At 41.4% G+C, this 18,933-nt stretch overlaps 1 protein-coding gene across 1 annotated transcript in view; it reads right to left on the reverse strand.

The window, feature by feature from the left end:
* SFMBT2 (Scm like with four mbt domains 2) overlaps positions 1–18,933 on the reverse strand; it is a 112,856-nt gene that overhangs the window by 70,138 nt on the left and 23,785 nt on the right. The gene's annotated exons all lie outside the window — the stretch shown is intronic.

Here is an 18,933-nt window from a genome sequence, read left to right on the forward strand (position 1 = left end):
CATCTCCACTGGAGAATCCCCACTGGTCCCAATTAACCTCTAAACATCCGAGTTTCAATTTTTTCATACCTGAAGCAAGGAGCAGAGTCTTTGTAAAATGGTTTTAAATCTTTGGAATAAATCTATTAAGCGACAACTCTCTCACTGTGGTAACTACTATTATTAAAGATTTAAGTTCTTACTGGGACTGGAATGAACAAAACTGGTTAACAAAAGGAACTATAACTGGCCAGGACCTGGGAAATTCTTATCACTCCATTACAAAACAAGCTAAAACATCAGCACTTCATGAAAAGGAATAATACATTTCTCAAATAAGTATTTCAGGATGCTCAAAATTTTATAGACAAATAATACTGACTTGCAGTTTTTGAAAAGGTAAATAGCATACTGCAAAAATACAGAAATGTATCATCATGATACTTTTTAAACTGTCATACATTTGATGCAGTATTTATATGTTATAAAGGTCTAAACATATAAATATATGTTGGAACTAAGTTACAAAGGTCTAAATGATAGAGTCAAAATGAGATGTCTTCATATCAAAACAACATAGAATGCTGAAACAATTTGTTTAGACTTCACCCATCAAAACAATTTGTCAAAACTGACATGTTCCTGCAAAATATTTCCATTTTGATAAAAGATCATTTTGACAGAAAACGGTTGAAGCTAAACATTTTCAGTCAGCTTGCTGAACTATACATCCTTGTGAACCAGACTGGAGGTAGAAATGGGATGGAGATGTGGGTGCTGCCCCTGCTCAAGGATCCCCCGTGCCCCTAAGCAAAAGGCTCAGGCTGTGTCTGCACTGTTTCTGAACTACCCCCAATTCCTTCAGGGAAGGGAACAACCTCTGCTGTGGACCCTACAAAGCCTAGTAAAAGATCCCCTATTAGGCATTTCCAAAATAAAATAAAATAAAATTTAAAAAGCTACTTAGTGGCATTTTTTAATGAAAATGACTGTTTATTTTTGATTCTTTCATGGGCTCCCTGAAAAAAGCCAAATGTGGCTGGAGACACCTTCAAACAACTTTCTTATTTAAAACTTCAAACAATCTTCTTTTCTCACACCAGCAGAGTTCTGTGGTTTGAATCAGATCACAAAATGAAAATACAGTGCCAAGAAAAAAAAAAAGCATCAAAAGCTGTTGATCTCATTTCCTAATGATGCAGCCATAAATTCCAAGGGATATAAACTTCAGAGCTCAGACATCACCTTCTATATACCTACCTGTCTTAAAAATGGAAAGCCTTCAAAGAAAATATTATATAGGGGATTTTCATGGAAAACTGAAGTTATAAACAACTTTCTATCAAAGAATACACCCATGTTCAAAATATATTCCTGGAGTCAGCAGTACATCGTGATGCCATTCACATGCATTTATAACAGGCTAGTGTATGAAAGGGTGATAACTGTAATGGAATGAGCTGCTCTTGTACGCTGTTGGAGGATGTTGGTTTAAGCTACGGATTGATCTACTAGCTCTTAGAGCCGTTAATTATCTAATTACTTTCTATAAATAAAATTTTGAAAATGTGTAAACATCAAATTAATCTTCTTTGTTTAGACCTCATGAGCTACTTCATATAATAATAATTTTTAGTTGTCTTCAAAATCCTTCGCATGCTCCATTTTTCAGGCTACTCCAAACAACCCAGTGCCATTTCTAAGAAACTACCCATGCAGCACTTTTTACGATCTTGATCTAAGAAAGGGCCAATGCACAGATTTTAATCCTTGTATACCCAATTTAACATGCACCCTTTGATTAGAAAAAGTTATGTTCTCACCTTAAAAAATTCCCTTATTGTGCAATTATACTGAATTTCAGTAGACTGCAACTGTTATTCTTCCTTTTGCCATTCAAGGTGTCCAGAAATAATCCACTTACACTCTTAGCTAAAACAAGTAAAATCACATGGAAAAAATTGTCTCATTGTCCACATAAGACTTTACTTCCTAATATCCTTTTAGTCCTTCACAGACACACTATTCCCCTCGGGCTTCTCTAGTCCTTAATTAACTGTTACTTTTTTAACAATAAAAAAGCAGCAGGTGGGTTGGGAGTTGCTTTTCATTTCTTGCAGCTTGCTTTGGTCTGTGCTTTGTGTCCAATAGGTGGAAGAAGAAAAGGATGTGGATGCTGTGGGAGAAAACCGTGCGTGCATGCAGCCAGGGTGAGTGGATGCTATTACATTAAAGGTGTTTTGTTGTTGTTGTTTTTGAATGATGCCAAGGTCTTTCAGTAATTAACTTACTGCAGCTTCAAGGAAGGAGCTGCTCAGCATGTTGAACTTCACCCAGCACAAAGCAGCTGGCAGGAGGGTCACCACCAGCGACCGCTGAGGCATTTCCACGTGGCTTGTTCGGCTGCCTTAGCCACAAACACGTTATGGAAACAAGCATACTCTTCTTCAGAGCCCACTGTTACGGCTTTCCGCTTACAAGTTAAATTGTCCTAGATCAGAAGAGAAATTTGCCTAATAAATCCCAACAGCACGGTGACCCCTGTGCCATTAGCCCGTGCAGCCTGTCTTGATTGACTGAGTACAATGGTCTCAGCTCCCCATCCTGCATGCAAGCCGCAGTAAATGATCTACTCATAAGTACTGTGATTAATTACTCCCTTTCAGTTAAAGTCAATACCCTCCTTGCACTGGATTGCTTACAATAAAAAAATAAATAAATAAGGAAAAGTGTGTTGATAATGAGAAGCGGCTCTGCTCTATCTAGGTGGCATTATATATCAATCGCAATCAGATTAAGCAGATAAAGAACACAAGTAAATTCAGCAGCTCTATTTGCACTTGTCACAGCCCTTCGCTTCGTGTGAGCAGCCCTGTGCAGCCAAGGACCACCGAGACACAGCACTGCTCTCCCTTGGGAAAATGGGAACTGGGGAAGAGGGAGAGTCAGAGACAGCGAGAGGGGATGGAAACTGATTTCTTCCCATCTTCCAGCGTTGCAGGAATGCAACCAATTAATTCACCTGGTCCTCAAAGTACCTAAAAGTCACCTATGGCCATCTAGTCTCCGTGGGATGGTATTTAAGGGTAGGGCAGTCAACTTTTTAGAGCATTTGCCATGAGTAACCCTATTTTTTAAGTGCTTTTACAATAATTTCACCTGGAACACAATTTTGAAACCTTGTTATCTAGGTTAGGTACCAAACAAGAGGAAAAAGCTACATTACACTACCACAAATTGGGGAAAGCAGTTGCCTGGCAATTCACTTAGGAACATAAAAGCTCCCCCAGACATGAACAATTTTACTTGGGCCAGTTATCTGTCCTCTTGCATCTGCAGGCACAAATGAAGGCTGATTATTCTGATTTTGCTATAACATATAACATGGTAAAAGAGGGATGGTTTATTTTTAGGTACCTATGTAAAAAATTAGGAGGAAATCTGCTGTATAACTACAAAGGTGAAGAGAACACTTCACTCAAAGCAAGTAATTTCTACTTCTCAATATTTTCTTACCTTTGCCCTTATCTAAACAGAGATTTTACATTTTCATGCATAATAATAACACTCTGCCCAACTCAATTCCAGGTACAAGGTAACTAAATTTCCTTGGTATCAACAACAATATTAGAAGTAAAGCAGGAATGGCTCACTTGAATGGCCTCACACCTGTACACACACAGATAGAGCTGCTGAAGATATTTTTGAAAGCCAGGCAAAGCCCAGCATTTGAAAATTCTGAACAAACCATATAACCATGGGGGTTCCTGCATCATTAGTATCAGTGTCCATTAGGGTGACGGCTCACTGTGAAAATAAGCATCCAAACTCCACGACTCTCGCTGCTTAACCTCAAGCCTCCATGCACGTTCCTTGATTACTTTTTTCCTCCACTTGCATTAAGTGCTATGCTCAATGCACAGAAGAGATGTATCACGTGAGATGAGAGCTCAAACTCCCAGTCTTCAGACCCAGGAGTCTTAATGAACGCCTTGTCAAATCAGGAGTTTGGGAGCATTCAGGGAGGTGGGGAACCTGGTATTTTGATTGTAATTTTGAAATCCATTTTTATCCCATTAAAAAAAAACAAACAAACAAAAAACACATAAAAATCGATTTGTAACCTTATAAAAAATAGTAACAATAATTATAAGAGCTCTGTTTTCCAGCCAAAATCAGCACCTTAAGAAGGTGTTCAGAAAGGCCCAGGTCACAGACCTCAGAGTGAGATGACAGGAGATGGGTTATGTGTGTACCTACATGAGACACAGGTAAGTGCACCAAATATCCAGCACAAAATGACACTTAGTAGGCAGATTCTCAGATTTTATTTTTTTTCTAAGCTGTAACCCCTCGGTAAAAACACAGATGGCATTTGGTCATCCTTACAAAGAGATGTGCTGTTGCAGGTAGACAGAGATACACAGACACTTTGTAAAATCTGTTTAAAAAAGTTTGAGCAACTACTGGGGAGGATGAATGCCCGTTGTTGGCCCATCAACACCCTGATAAAGCCAACAAACATCACTTCATATGCTTCCTGTACATTAGTTCCAGACGAGAAATAAAGAAAGTGAAGAAATGCACATCCACTAAGCAAAATGCAGCAATTCTGGAATCCGTCCCTATCCAAGTTAGCTCCAGAACCAACAGCAATACAGCCATCAGCTTGCTTAACACCCTGAATTAGCACCTCTGCCCAGCACCAAGCACGCATTGAACCATGCCAGTCATTGTTATGGGTTAGCATGGGGGTGTCTCACATAATGCTGCATTGCACCAGTTCTCTCTGATGCTAGGAAGTGGAGCTGGTGAAGGAAAAGAGGTCTGGAGCCACCTGATCCTGGCCCAGATGCCAAACGCTATCCCCTTGGCTCACCTTTGCAAGTGGTCACAAGAAGCACTTTTATGTCCTGTCCCTTTGGGATCTCAAACACCAGTCCCAAAGTAGTTCTGCACCATTACAACATCTAAAAGTCACGGGCCACTCTGTAAGGAGATGTCATTGCAATATAAATACCGTGCCCAAGTCTCTGACCTCACACCTTCACGCTCTGTCCAATTATCTCACACACTAAGTGCCTTTTCTCACTTCCAAATCCCGCAGCCACTTTCTGAAGGCTATTCTTTGGAGACATCCCTGTAAAATGCAACAACTTTACAGCAGCACAATGTTCTTACATAAAGAACAAACCAGCTCACTGCACAATTACCTCTTTTTCTCTGGCAGTGCCAACAGTCTACAGCAAATATCCACTGTTAATGAAGGTATCAAAACACAGAAGCACATACAGAGAGAGACCTGATGTCTAAGAAATCCATTCTGCTTTTTTTTTTTTTTTTTTTTTTTTTTTTTTTTACATTTCCCATCTGCTACAGAAAGATGAGAATTAGTGGAGATGATGTTTGCAGTTTATTATATGCATTGCATTGTTTAAAACACAACAGAAGAGTAATTTAGACGTCTCTTTTTTCAGCTCTGGTGGGAAACATCAATAAAAAAAATCAGGTTGCAAGTTTTATTTCCTGGTTACAGCACTAGACTACAAAGAGACTGTTTTTTCTTCTCTATTAGCAAATTCATGGGATATACGAGTCCAAGAAAACAGACAAAAGCTCATTTTTGACTTCATTTTTAGTTCTCTGCAAATCTCACCACTCATGGTCAGAGCATGGGCCACAACTGAAATCCAACCTTCCCCACAGCCCGAAAGTTAGCCAGCACACTCCCAAATTACCAAAGAAATAGCTGACAAACCTCATTCACCATGATTTCACCTTCTGACACCCTATGAGGTATAAATGTGTTAAAAAATTGAATTTCGCATTTGCAGCTCATTCTGAAATTAATTGGAATTGTATTGCCTGCTTCTAATGATCAAATCCCATTTAATCACTTTGGAGCCCCTCAGCTGCATGACGTAAGCACCACAGATCAGACCCTGGAGGTCCTTATGAACATTCATCATGCATCCTTCCTGAAACTAATGGTACGGTCTGAGCTCAGCCAGGCCCCGTGAGGTGCTTAACATCCTATGCACAAGATGTAAATTCACAATCATCATGGCAACACCAAAGAAATACACCATCAAGACTCATTTTGTGCTTGCTAAACATGTGTTTTCCTCACCTGAATCTAGAAAAGGGTTTGAACTGTAAATCCCAGGATCAAAAAAAATCCCCCAAACTTTAAAGAGTTTAGATCTGAACTGGAGATCAACATAGAATATTTCTCAAGGTATCATCTGAAATGCAATTAACTGCATGTTGCAGGATTTGAAATGGAAGCAGCTTCTCTACAATGCTCCAAAACTCTCTGAATTTTAGCTCTTTAGCATCTCCATCATTATGGGAAGACTGGATGTGACAGTGCTCTGATGGCTTCCCCACTACACCAGAGGCTCCTAAATCTCCGTGTGGAGCTGTGGCTCACTAAACTCATTTGTGAGCTCTTAATCTTAATCAGCATACAAGGTTTCCTCAAAGTATTTTTGCCTTCTTTGTTCCTGAACAAATATTGTAGATGCTTTATGGGGGAAAAAGGCTTCTAAACAGAGCTAACTGCTGATGTCAAGGCTGCCAAGTTCAAGGGCAACAGCGAACAGCTCAAAGAAAAGCTCTATGGAAGCTCAAAGCTCTACGGAAGAGGCATTTTCACTGCCCAAATGCCCAGGGCACGGATCTGTCACACTTCCAGGAACTGCTTGGTCACCTTGCCGGGACTGCAAAGCATGGGAGAATTGCAGGATTTTCTTCTTGCCTCTTCAGACTCCAGGTTCATCACAGCAGAGCCTCTTTATTAAAGCTCATACAGAATATAGCAGAATGTTTTCCTGAGTTTGGCAAAATTTTCTCTGGATACACCTTCTGTATTAACTCCAGCAGGTTGAGGAGCAGCTGCATTTTTATGTCACAGGCATAAAAAGCTGAACTTCCCACATTTCTTTATCCATTCCCAACAATGACAGTATGGGAAAAAGTGCTTTTACACTACAAACACAGGAGGTGGATGCTCTGCCTCAAATCACAAAATAAACTATCAATCAGGAAGTGTTGTAGAGCATCCTTAAGCCAATTTGCTTTTTTTGTGTGTGTGTGTGTCTGTGTTCTTGTTTATGTTTGTTTTTTTCCCCCTATTATGATCAAAATCAAACAGGAACAAAAACACACAGGTGCATGAAATAACTGGGAATTCAGAAAGAAAAAAACTTTCCAATTTCATACAACAGAGCCAGACTTGTCCTGGAATTTGGATTCTGAGTTGGAAGAACTGCTTTTCAATTCTCACCAGGAAAATGCTTTTTAGGGCCATCACTTCATCTCTGCACTGCCTAACAGCTACCTGCACGGGCTCCAGGAGCATATGGTCTGCTTCGGGAAGCAAGCCCCTTCCATCATGACTAGGAGCCCACATTACCATGTGTAATGAAAGAAAAATCAAGAGGAAGTCACAGCTGGCTTGGGATCACGCTGCTGCTTGCATCTGCTCCTAGTAGCCTCCCAGGCTTGCTTTATGCAGGCACCTCATGAGCGACCTTGGATATGCCACTAGCCGAGTGTAGGAAGGGATGCTCTGCTGAAGACATGACACTGGACATGTTGGTTTGTCCTTGCCCTAAATGAGCCCAGAAAATCCCCTGAAGTCCACTCAGCTACAACAGACATTATTTAATCTTCAAGCTGATCAAAAAAAAGGTTCACTGAAGGAATGTGTATGCTGACTGCTGTGTGCTCCGGATCAAGTCCCTTGTGCTATTTACCCTTCCCAGCTCCTACAGAAAGTCACCTCCTTCCCTGATACAAAGGCTAAAAACCGTGCCATGCTTACACTATAAATGATAGCTTGGTTGTGTTTTTTTTTTTGCCTGCTTGTTTGCTTACTTTTAAGTCCCTACAGATGTCTCCACTTGCAATTAAAATCTGTTGATGATTACATCGCCACATTAACTACCTAAGCCTAGTCTTCCAGTTGAGGTGGCATTTTCACTCCAAAATTGCTCTGGGGGAAGTTATGGGAGACTGGGGAAGGGAAATTAGAAGCAATTACCAAAATAGCCATTTAGACTCTCTCAATTCTTATTTTTAAAGAACATTTTATAAAATCCCATTCATCTGAACATTAATTAGGTTGACCATGCCAAAGAGTGCTTTGTTAAGCATGTTATGCTTTCGGTGTCAATTTTTGCACTTTTCTAGGATTTCAGGGCTTCTAGCTCAACAGCTTCAGAGTTCATATACCAGGATGTGTGTGACATTAACACACTGCTGGATGTTAAAAGTTGTGGACTATACAGTCACGAATGAGGTACACAACTTAGGGGCCTCTGCTTGAATAAGGACGTTTCAATCTCTTCAATGACAACTCAACACATCTACAAAAAGAGCTGTTTGGCAGTGAAAATATTCTCATTCATCCTACATTTTCTTCTATATTCATATGGTTTGCAGCAAATAGTGGGGTGATGTCAAATGGTGGCTCAACATAAAAGCCCAGTACTTCTAAAACTGACTGTCTCCTCAACCAAACTTGTATTTAGGAGCCCCATCGGGACCTTAATTGTAAAATAATTTACATGCTTCCATCCCTTGAAACTTAAGTGTCTTGGGGGGAGGATTTTGCTGTTTTATGCAATGAACTGAATGGTTGTTATTTTTGCAACAATCAAAGGGATATTTTAGCTGACATGGCCTCAAAAGTATCTTCCAAAAATCCATCCCATTTTACTTGTTGCTAAAAAAAAAAAAAAAAAAAAAAAAAAAAAAAACAAGACCACTCAGGAAATCTCTGCTCACAGAGAAGCCGCCTGATGTCTGCTCACAACCTTTTCCTCCAATATATTTCCTTGGAAATACAGTTTCTCATTCAGAGTCGTGCTGCAATTACTCTTCTCCCCCCATATCTTTGTTCCTCCAGCACAAACTCACACGAAATGTCAGGTCCAGAACCAATGGTTTAGTCACAGCAGTGGCTGCAGCGTTATCCCACAGACTGTGACCAGAATTGTGAGCAGCAGAAGGCAAAGCCACAGGATCCCAACTACTTATCTTAAGCCCTCTGAGTATCCTGAATGGCACTCAAGTCCCATCCAAACATGCTTTCCTTGCAGGAAGTCGGGAGCCACAGCAGAATTTGGTGCTGCCAACACTTCCAGATAGATCAGTCAACTATTGAAATATTCAGTCAACTATCTGCCAACTGCCTCAGTGCCACTACAGGAAGCCATCAGTCTTATCAAAAGATGCAACTTTTTGCTGTGTTTTGATCTAGATAAACACAATAACAATTTCCCTAAATAATATTAAAAATAAAAATAATAGTACAGGTCTACATGGGTTTGGACAATCAGAGCTTCCTCCAAAGTTTCTAACACAACCCCTTTTTTTGCCACAATCCAGAGTTTGGCACACGCTTCATGGGAATCTACTCCATCTAGCCCCAAGGGAAAATTCCAGTTCTCAAGGCTGCCCACTAAAAAAAAATTAAAAAAAAATAAATTGATTCCAGATCAGTGGCTGTGAACAACAACAGTAAAAAAAAGCACTTTCTTGTGAGAAAAGCTGAGAAGTGTCCCATTCCATGCACCTGCATTAGGCAAAACGAAAAACCCCAGCACCTCACATGAAGGTTCATGACAGTGTCCAAGTTTGAGCAGATCCTCAGCTCACTGAGCAGCTCTGTCCACAGATGTCTTCCCAAAGTCAGCTCTACTCTTCTTAGCACCCTTGCTTTTGCCTCCCTACCATGCCTTGTTTGCTGTTTATTTGCATGGTCCAGCTGTGAAAGAATCAATTAGCTGCTGTCCTGCTCTTTTCAAAGGAAAAAGAGCTCTCTATAAACCTTATTTTATTTTTTAAAGTATTTCAAAGACGTGGAACACAGTGCTAATATATAACCTTTTCTCCTCCTGGCCACTTGTTGTGACAGTCACCCAATAAAGCAACAGCACTAGCATGCCTGAGACCCAGCTTTGCCAATAGCCTGAGCTACAAAAGCATTTCAATCTCTGCATAAATCTGTGCAGCAATAAACCCAATGCAGATGCATGCAAGCCTTGCTGCCCACATGAAGCCAGTCCCCAGAGCACGCATGGCTAACTCTGGCTCTTTGAGCACCAAACTGGATGATAAGGGCTCCCAAAACCCAAACAATGGCCACCTGCTTGCATTCAGAAACAAGCACTGTGCTCAAGCGACCTCCCTGCTGGAAAATGAAAACTTCACCAGGGGGACCTCTAACCCTGACAGCCACGGTTGTGGAGGACGGCTGATTCCTCAAGCTGCAGGACAGGGAGAAAGTCAGCCTGTGCTCTCTGCCTTGAAAACCCAGATGCACACCACAGTGGCGGGATGAAAGGCGTCATTCTTTGATATTCAAACACCTTCCTGACAGGAAAACAGGTTACAGGAGAAAACAAGCAGATCCAAGTACAGTGCTGTGTACAGAAATGAACTAATATCAAGCTTGACTGAAAAAGTTGATTAAATTAGTTTAATTTGGAAGCCCAAACAAACCCTGAAGGAGGTTCTTTGTTTATTGCTTTTTACCGGCAGCGTGCGTTACTGAAGAAGCACCATGTGGGCATGAAATATTTATTCATTAAATCTTTCATAAAGCTCCACGCTATCAGTTTCACTCAGGATATATTTATAACTTGTCAAAGTCCACAAAAAACACTGCTTTTCTTTCCCCCCCCTACTCAACATCCATCCCCCTCCAGACTGTTTATGAAAGGATCGGGTTTTCAGTTTTCATTGCAGTAAGCGCACTCCTCAGCTCCACTGTTGCTTGTACACAAGGCACTGTTTCTTGAATTGTAACTGGATAGCTGCAGTTAAAATAATTCAGCCTTCCCTGTGCCACCCAAAAGGGACTGCTACATGCTGCAAAGCACCCTGCTGATTTATTGCACCCGTAGCAATAGACGGAAATAGAAGTCAGGCCAGCTAAGAGACACATGCTCAGAGATTCCCCTTCCAGGAGATGCATGCACAGTTTTAGATGCAAGGAGGGGTGAAGCCTGCCCAGCTCAGCATCAGGCAGGTGACAGGTTGAACAGGAAATTGCTGAGGAAGGGCACAAAGCTATGTAGGGATTGCCTGACAAACCCACTCACTGGTCAGGCAGAAAGCACCTGTAAAAAAACGTTTATTTTGCGTCAAGAATGAGGACACTGCAAAGAGTATTTTCCTTTTCCCTCTCCAAGACCCTGACTGTCCTGGGACAGAAAGTCCACCCAAACAAGAGAAAAGGAGTCAGAAACTGCATTCATTTCAGCATTGGCGTGTCTGAGTCATTTGTTATCAAATCTCACTCCATCAGTGGATCCCCTGCTCGAACCCTTCCTTGGCTGCCAGCCAACCTGCAGATTAAACCCATGCTCCGAGTTGGGCTAATAACACACAAGGATAAACAGTGCCATAGGATCCTCAATGTTAGCTGTAAAGCGATGTAATATCATTTTACTGTATTTTTACTGACTACACATCTCAGTGCAGCACAGAAATGAGGATAGGCTACATTTAGAAATCCAAGTAAGTGTACTTTACATCTGTAAGTGTGCAAAAATCCAGGATCTGCATTAGGACTGTGCAGGGATAATTGCATTAACAAAACTCATCTCTAAGAAATTGTACCGATAGTTAGTCTGGATGTAGGCCAGGCCTACTTTTCCCATAAAATCCTAAACAATAAAAAAGCACCCCAAAGTGGATGCAGAGCAGGGTGCACTGCAGGGTCCTGTGCAGGTCTAGTGGCCACAGTCACTGTGCACATCCCTGCCTTGTTGGACCATGGGCTGCCTGGTCAGGCCTGCTCCCATTTCTCTTACTCCATTTATTTGTGAGAATAAATAAATATAAATACACCATAAGCACACATCATTGTCCCTGGAAACTAGGCCTGCTGGAAGTGTTTCTGCTGAAACAGCTTCTTGCTGGAAAATTAGGTTTTGATTAAAGCGTGTTCTTTTCTCGCCTTTAATAACCAGAGCCTCCTTCATGTACCATCTTCGGCTTTTTTTAATTTTTGCTGGAAACCTGAACCAACTCCTGTGACTTGGGTTTTCAAGTGCCTGGTCCTCAGCAGGGCCTGGGTTCCCCAAACACAACTATATCTCATGGGGCAGGAGGAGGATTCATCTCAGTATGCCTCCACAAGGAGAGGCCTAGCTAGAGTCTAGCCAAGGCAAAAGGACAAGGAGGGACCATCCCCCACGTCCAAACCCCATAAGGCACTGCTGCAATTCAAAACAACATTTGGGGCATTTAATCCCAGAAACAGCTGTTCTGATATTTTGGGAGGAGCGGGAAACAGTGACTTCTTCCAAAGGAAAATACTGAGGAGAAGAAAGCAAAGGCTTTGTAAAGGAGGAAAACCCACCTTTTCTAAGTCAGTGGGACCAAAAATTCAATAGAGAAGTACAAAGATTGACCTCAGCTGATGGGGTTTCACCCTAGGAGAAATATTCCTCTCTGCAGAGAGCCTGACAGCACCCCACCCTAAAACCCACACACCTTAACTACAGGGACACTGCAGAGCCAAGGCTGGGAGCCTCACAGGAGGTGTCTTCCCTAAGGACCACCTTCACCACACTCCTGAAAAACTTCAAAAAAAATAATATATGTTTAATCAAGTATTTATTTTTCCCCCTCGATAGCCTGCATCACCACAGCCCAAAGCTAAGGCCAGAGCAGCACAGACCTCATTTCTCACTCGGTGTTTCTTTGTCCAAGTCTCACAGCAGAAATACCAGGAGAAATCATTTACTCCCAAGCCCACCTTACAAACCAGCCTGCACTTCATCCCTACAAGGTTCTCTGCAACTCTGCCTCTAGACCTGAAAAATCATATTAAAAAGAAAATCAAATAATAATAAAAAGGTTGACTTCAAATAATCAAATAAAAAAAAAAAAAGTTGACTCCAGCCCCGCAGATCTGGAGATGCTCAGAAACTCTACATTTAATGAAATCAACAACTCAAATGTTTTGCAAGGCCTGTCCCACTGGCCATGCTGTGCCACATTTGCACAGTAGCTCAATGATTACTTACGTTCCCGTAAGACACACGGGGACCTATTATGCTTGGTTTACCCCAGAAGGGCCTCATTTGGCAATATGAAGTCTCCCGAAAGTAACTAAAGCCAACACCACGTGCAAAAGATTTGCAGCTCCACACAGTAGCAAAAAGACTATTTTTGTGATCAAGACAACATTATCCTGACACTGCACGAGAAATGGGCTAACTCTTGAATTTTCACACCCCAGACTGAGCCATCTGACTCTTGTCAAGGAAGGGAAGGAAAAACTCCCGTGGGTGCTGTAATGAAAATATTTTCTTCTCAGGAGCCAGAATGCAAGGGGCTGCGTGGGGCCGGCGGGGAGATGCTGAGCCAGGATGCGCTCCAGTGATCTCCAGCTGCTGCAAGCTCCCAAGAGGCAATGGAGGCAACTGACACCCTTCCACTAGGGCAAATTTCAGCCCAAACACCATCAGCTCTTCAGCCAAGGCTAGCATTATATTTACCTCCCTTTCTCTTCTCCCTTCTGCCATCATTAGGAGAGCAAAGAAAAAAAAATGTTATTTTTTTTACATGCTCATTAAGTATGATCTGCTAAATGTTCTATGCCAATGCATAAAGCTGCCTACTATGCTAATAGAATATTTAATTGACATTTATTTGCTGACTAGTTATTTATGCTAACGTCACCCCTGCATAATTAATACTCTGCTAAAGTTGACTTGAAAAGCACACATAAAACACTGCACTAAGAGTCATTTGCAGTGTTTAAAATAAAGAAATCCTACAATCTATTTACATTAGGTTAGTCTAAATTTGGTTTTGATGGAATAAGAGGATAAAGACTAAGCAAGTTGGTTTTGTTTTTTTTTTTTTTTTTTTTTAAATCTATACACTACTTTAGAAATATCCACAGTCTTTCACAGTACAACCTGCCAAAGAAGATTTCCGAGTTTCATTTCACTTGGCTCGAGGGCCCGGTTCTTAGCGGATGTAAAACAGCATAAGCTCAGTGAATGCCTACTGATTTTCTCCAGCCTCGAGCTCTTAGGAAGTAATATTTCAGGTGAGCCTTCAATGAAAGAGGTAAAGCAGAGCCAGATCTGCTCTCAATTATACCAGTTGAAAAGCAAACTCATCTCAGATAAGTCAGAGGAGGCGAGCCAACTCCTCAGAAAGATAAAGGAAGTCCGCCCTGCCCATCTGATCCCTCTACTTGCACTATAATCACTGAGCTGCAGGCACAGTCTAAGTTTTATTTCCTCTGGGATGAGATTACCATTACAGTTGGCTTCAGCTGTAAAAAAACATCCATGATCGCCTTTTCTGAGAGCAGTTCTGAAGGCCTGTACCTATTTGCAGAAATGTTACCTCTGTCACCCTGAAGAACCCTGTGGACAAGCTTTCTGAACACAAGTGACGTCCAAAAATGGGGTTGAAAGGCAAGTGGCAGGGCCACGTCTCCACCACCACCCACCAGCCTCAAAGTGTCCTACAGAAAAGCATTCAGTGCCCATAGGGCTTCTTGCATGACACCAAATCCACACATTGAACACTAACTGACTACTCAAAACTTGCTTTTCTCTTTTTTTTTTTCTGCCTCGCCATCACCCTTTGCTGTTCTTTCCATGCCCTGTGCCCTATTTTGTCTCAATTCCATTATTTTCCATTGTATCCCAAACCTGGTGTCTGTTCTAACCATTACACCCATTGATTATTTCACTTGAACTCTAACAAAATGGGAAAAATGGCCCAGACGTAATTTATTTCTTTAATCTATGTATTCATCTAGCCCACATGTTGCACACAAATGGGCTGTGGAATACCACAGATCACCTTCTGACTGTGTAGAAACCAGTGAGCCATCATGCCATGAGTACTACCATTGCCAAACAGATCCACTTCTCCCCTTGCTCACACCTAAGATCTCAAAGAGCAGGACTTAGCTTTTTGATAGACTCGTATAATGACTAAAAAAAGAAAAGGCTATTAAGATTCCCATCTGAAACCTGGAATCTGTAATTAGACCTCTCTATCAGTCCACAGCAGGACTGAGGTAGGCTACTTGTCACAGTACGAAATGTCAACCTAAATGGGAATACAGTTGTCATTTGAAGGCAACCCAGTTTTGTGTGTCACAAAAGTTTTATCTAATTTTTAATCCGTACCCTGCCCACAATGCAACCCAGCACTTGAAGTCTGAGTGAAATTCTCCTCCTTTTGCCTCAATTTAATATAAAAGTTAACCTGACCTGAGCAGCGTACAAACACCTATTTCAAAATGACCAAATGGTGATATTTGCCTTCACAGAGTAAAGTGTTCAGCACTCTCTGGCATATTTTCCCTGGTGGAGCTCAGCACCATGCAAGAAGGATTCATTACATCCTAGGATCAGGCCTTTGAGTTTTTATTCTTCTTATATTGGTGTAACGGAAAAGTAGAGGCTGCTTTCCTACACAGTACAATTGATCATTGTGATCACCGTATCCATGGCTAGATGGTGTTCTGAGGTTTTCCCATCTGCACCAGTTCATTGTAAAACCAGCATATAGACCTGGTTCTCTCGCTGTTGTATTCCTTTACATCTCCAGCCTCCTCTGCCTCCTGGTTTACACTGCAAGCAGACGAGATCACCGTGAGGATCCACACTCCAAAATGCCCTATTTGAATTTCCATCTGTCAATAACGCTAAAGCAAAACCACTGCAGCAATTACATGTGTACACAATAATCTTGTCGTCCAGTGTTTTTAGCGCATCCCAGAATGCATTAAGATAGTGCCAGGAGAGATTCAGCTCTGTTGGCTCAGCTGTAAACCTGCAATCTGTACAAAAACACCCAAGTGTCAATCAAAAGACGTTCCTGCTCTCTGCATGTTTCACAATGCATAATTTAGCTACTACGCTTGTCAGGTTCTCCACGCTGCTCTTCTACCCGATGGTAAATGTGTTCATGAACCCAACTGTCATCAACAAAGGAAAACAGCACATGGAAATAACAGGCTAAAGGAGGTGAGAGACCTCTTTTTCTTTCTCTGTTGAGGGAATTACGAGTAAGGGAAAGTTTAGATAGACTTAAATTTTTAATGCTCAGTGAGTAAGAGATCCCAAGGGATGAAGGATATGAAACAACAACCGCATCGGCTCTGTGCTGAGGAGGAGGATGGAGCTTGGTAAAACATATGAAGCAACGAAGGAGCTGTCTCTGATTCCATACAGGTCACTATAATGGGGCAATTTTAACTAACCAATGGAAGGTCTACTTTACATCCCACACCTACAGTGCAGAAGCCAAATCCCACCTTCCCACCACACTCCTGCCACTGTCAACAAACTCTGAAGCACGTCACTCTTCCTCAAATGAATTATAGTTATCGAAGGGCCCTGACAGAAAGGATGAAAATTTCAGACTCAACTACATCAGGCAGTACCTACCCCACTGGTTTACCCCACGGTTAATACACAATAAAAAAGAAATCTCTGTCCCAGGACGTGACTTTAGAGCTGATCAGTGCCAAAGCTACAGACCATAAGGACAGCTTCACACTTGCCTCAGCTAGTTCATGAATAAACATCCAATTCATTCAAATGAGTTCTATATTAACTAATTTAAATAATTTTCATTTTGCTTTGAATGGTAAACAGATCTATTCTGCCAGGATAGTTGAGTTTGCAATTCAAATTACACACCGATTTGTAATGAGAAAAATATAATTAATGGCAAAGCTTGAAGTAACTACAATTTTACTCCTTTGATTTCCTGCAGGGAAGGGGGATGGAGGGTGAAGCTTGCAGGCACATGCACACTCACACTGTCCTTTGATATGCCAATACATTTTATTACAAACTGAAGCATTTGGGCCTCAGCCCTATTTTAGTGCATTATACCATAATGTCAGGGGAGGACATAACATGACTTGACATTATCCTTGCAGGCACCATGATGCAAAACTAACGTCATCCAATAAATAATAATGCAACAGTCTGTAAATTAAATGACTTCCTTCTATCGGGATCATAAACAATAATTATTTGGCAGCTGCCCCTTAAAAGCTCTGTATGCGCTGAACATTAAATCAAGCTCTATTGATTTGGTAAACTGAACCAGACTGTTTTTTTTTTTCCATCTCTCTTCCATCTATTGAAATTCTCCATCCTCTCACTTGTACCAGTGTTGTCTGGCATCGCATTTACAAGACTCACACTGATCAGTCCTATCTGCTTCCTAAGCAGAAACAAAGTATTGTACCAGTGATAGTATTTTGCCCACTAAGCAACTCCTTCTTGGCAGATATGCCTTTGGCTCCTGATTAAAAACAAATTGTAACAACAGGTAACTGGCCCTGCCCATTCTGTTTGTATGGTCTTGCCAACAGATAGCCTCATTGTGATCAATATGTGCAGAACTGGGCCCCTAGGAAACAAGACCACATAATTCAGAGCTGCCTTTTATTTCTTCTGAAGGTTTGACAACAAAGTAGTGTGCAATGCTAAACTGGCAGAAAACCTCAGTGGAGTTTATTGGGAATGACAGTTTCTTTTTTATCAAGGCAAGGTCTGATCTTTCAGGTTTTACCAGGTAAAACTCTCGGGACTGTAGTGAAGTTCAGTTCATTAAGATACAGTCATTGATCAGCAAAACAATTAAGCACAGGATGAACTTCAGACATCTGCATAGAATGAAGTCCAGTACTCATAAGCTACTTTCCAAAGCTGGCCAGAGCTCAGCTCTCCCTACAGCAGACAAGAGGCACTCCTGAACATCCAGCCTCCTCCTTGTACTGCCCCCATGGGAGCTACAATCTTTTCAAAGCCCACCTTTGACCACAGGCCAAATCCCTTGAGCAAACACACAGAGGAGCTCTGTGATTTATGAATGCATTTAGGACCTCCCTCTTTTCCAACTGATGGAAGTCCTGAAGGCTCAGATGTTCTGGGGTGTTTTAGATGTCTCATTCCAAAACACAGCTCAAGCTCTTAAATGCTTACATCTTATGGTGAGGGAAAAACAAAACAAAACAAACAAACAACAAAACAGAAAACACACACCCAAAAAGCAGGAAAGTTTCCCAGATTTAATACTCTGGCATACAGTTACATCACCTGGACAGAAGAGAAAGGAGCCATCACACACTCCACATTTGCGGTCACTCAAGCAAAACAGTTTACATGAAGTAGCCACAGCCCAAAGAGCAGACTAACATTTTCATGAAAAGCAGTATGCCTCCAGTTATGAAACAATCATTATTTTCTATTACAACAGTCGATAAAATCTTTTACCCCTCGACCCTGGCATTTTGAGATTTAGTTTATGGCATTGTACACCCTTATGGTAACATTGATTATAATCCACATAATAAAAGGCAGTTTAAGACACTAATAAAATTAAAAAATTAACCCCTCTTACATCATTTGACTTATTCCTAAACCAACAGATTTCTCTGACATATTTTTTTGTTGTTGTTGCTGTTGTTTTTTAAGCAATCAATTTTCTGTTTATTCAAAAGGCAGTCAGATCCGAACAAAAAGATAACAGTTCAGCTCAGAGTTCAGCATATGCAAGGCAGGAATGAGCCTGTTTCTGCTCTAATCCATAGACTACAGCTCACTTCCAGAGGAATTAAGGCAACAGCTACACCAGAAGTCAAGCGTGACACACAAATGGTACATATACTTTTTCAACGGTCGTGTGAACAGCAAGTAGAAGAATGACTTCGGCAGGCAGAATTCTTAAACGAGACTTTTCTCAAACACATTCACAAGCCAGAGGCTAAACATTCATCTCTTCTTCCCCCAGCCCAGAATAAACTGGATGTACAGAGGGAATACATATGAGCAACGGTGACAAGAATACCTCTGCTTGGAGCTACGTAGTGGTAAGAATGCACAGCTGTTCTGTTGCTGTCCACAGCAAAAATGAACAAACAAATAAACCCAC

This window comes from Aythya fuligula, chromosome 1, assembly GCF_009819795.1.
Source record: "Aythya fuligula isolate bAytFul2 chromosome 1, bAytFul2.pri, whole genome shotgun sequence".
Classification (NCBI taxonomy): Eukaryota; Metazoa; Chordata; class Aves; order Anseriformes; family Anatidae; genus Aythya; species Aythya fuligula.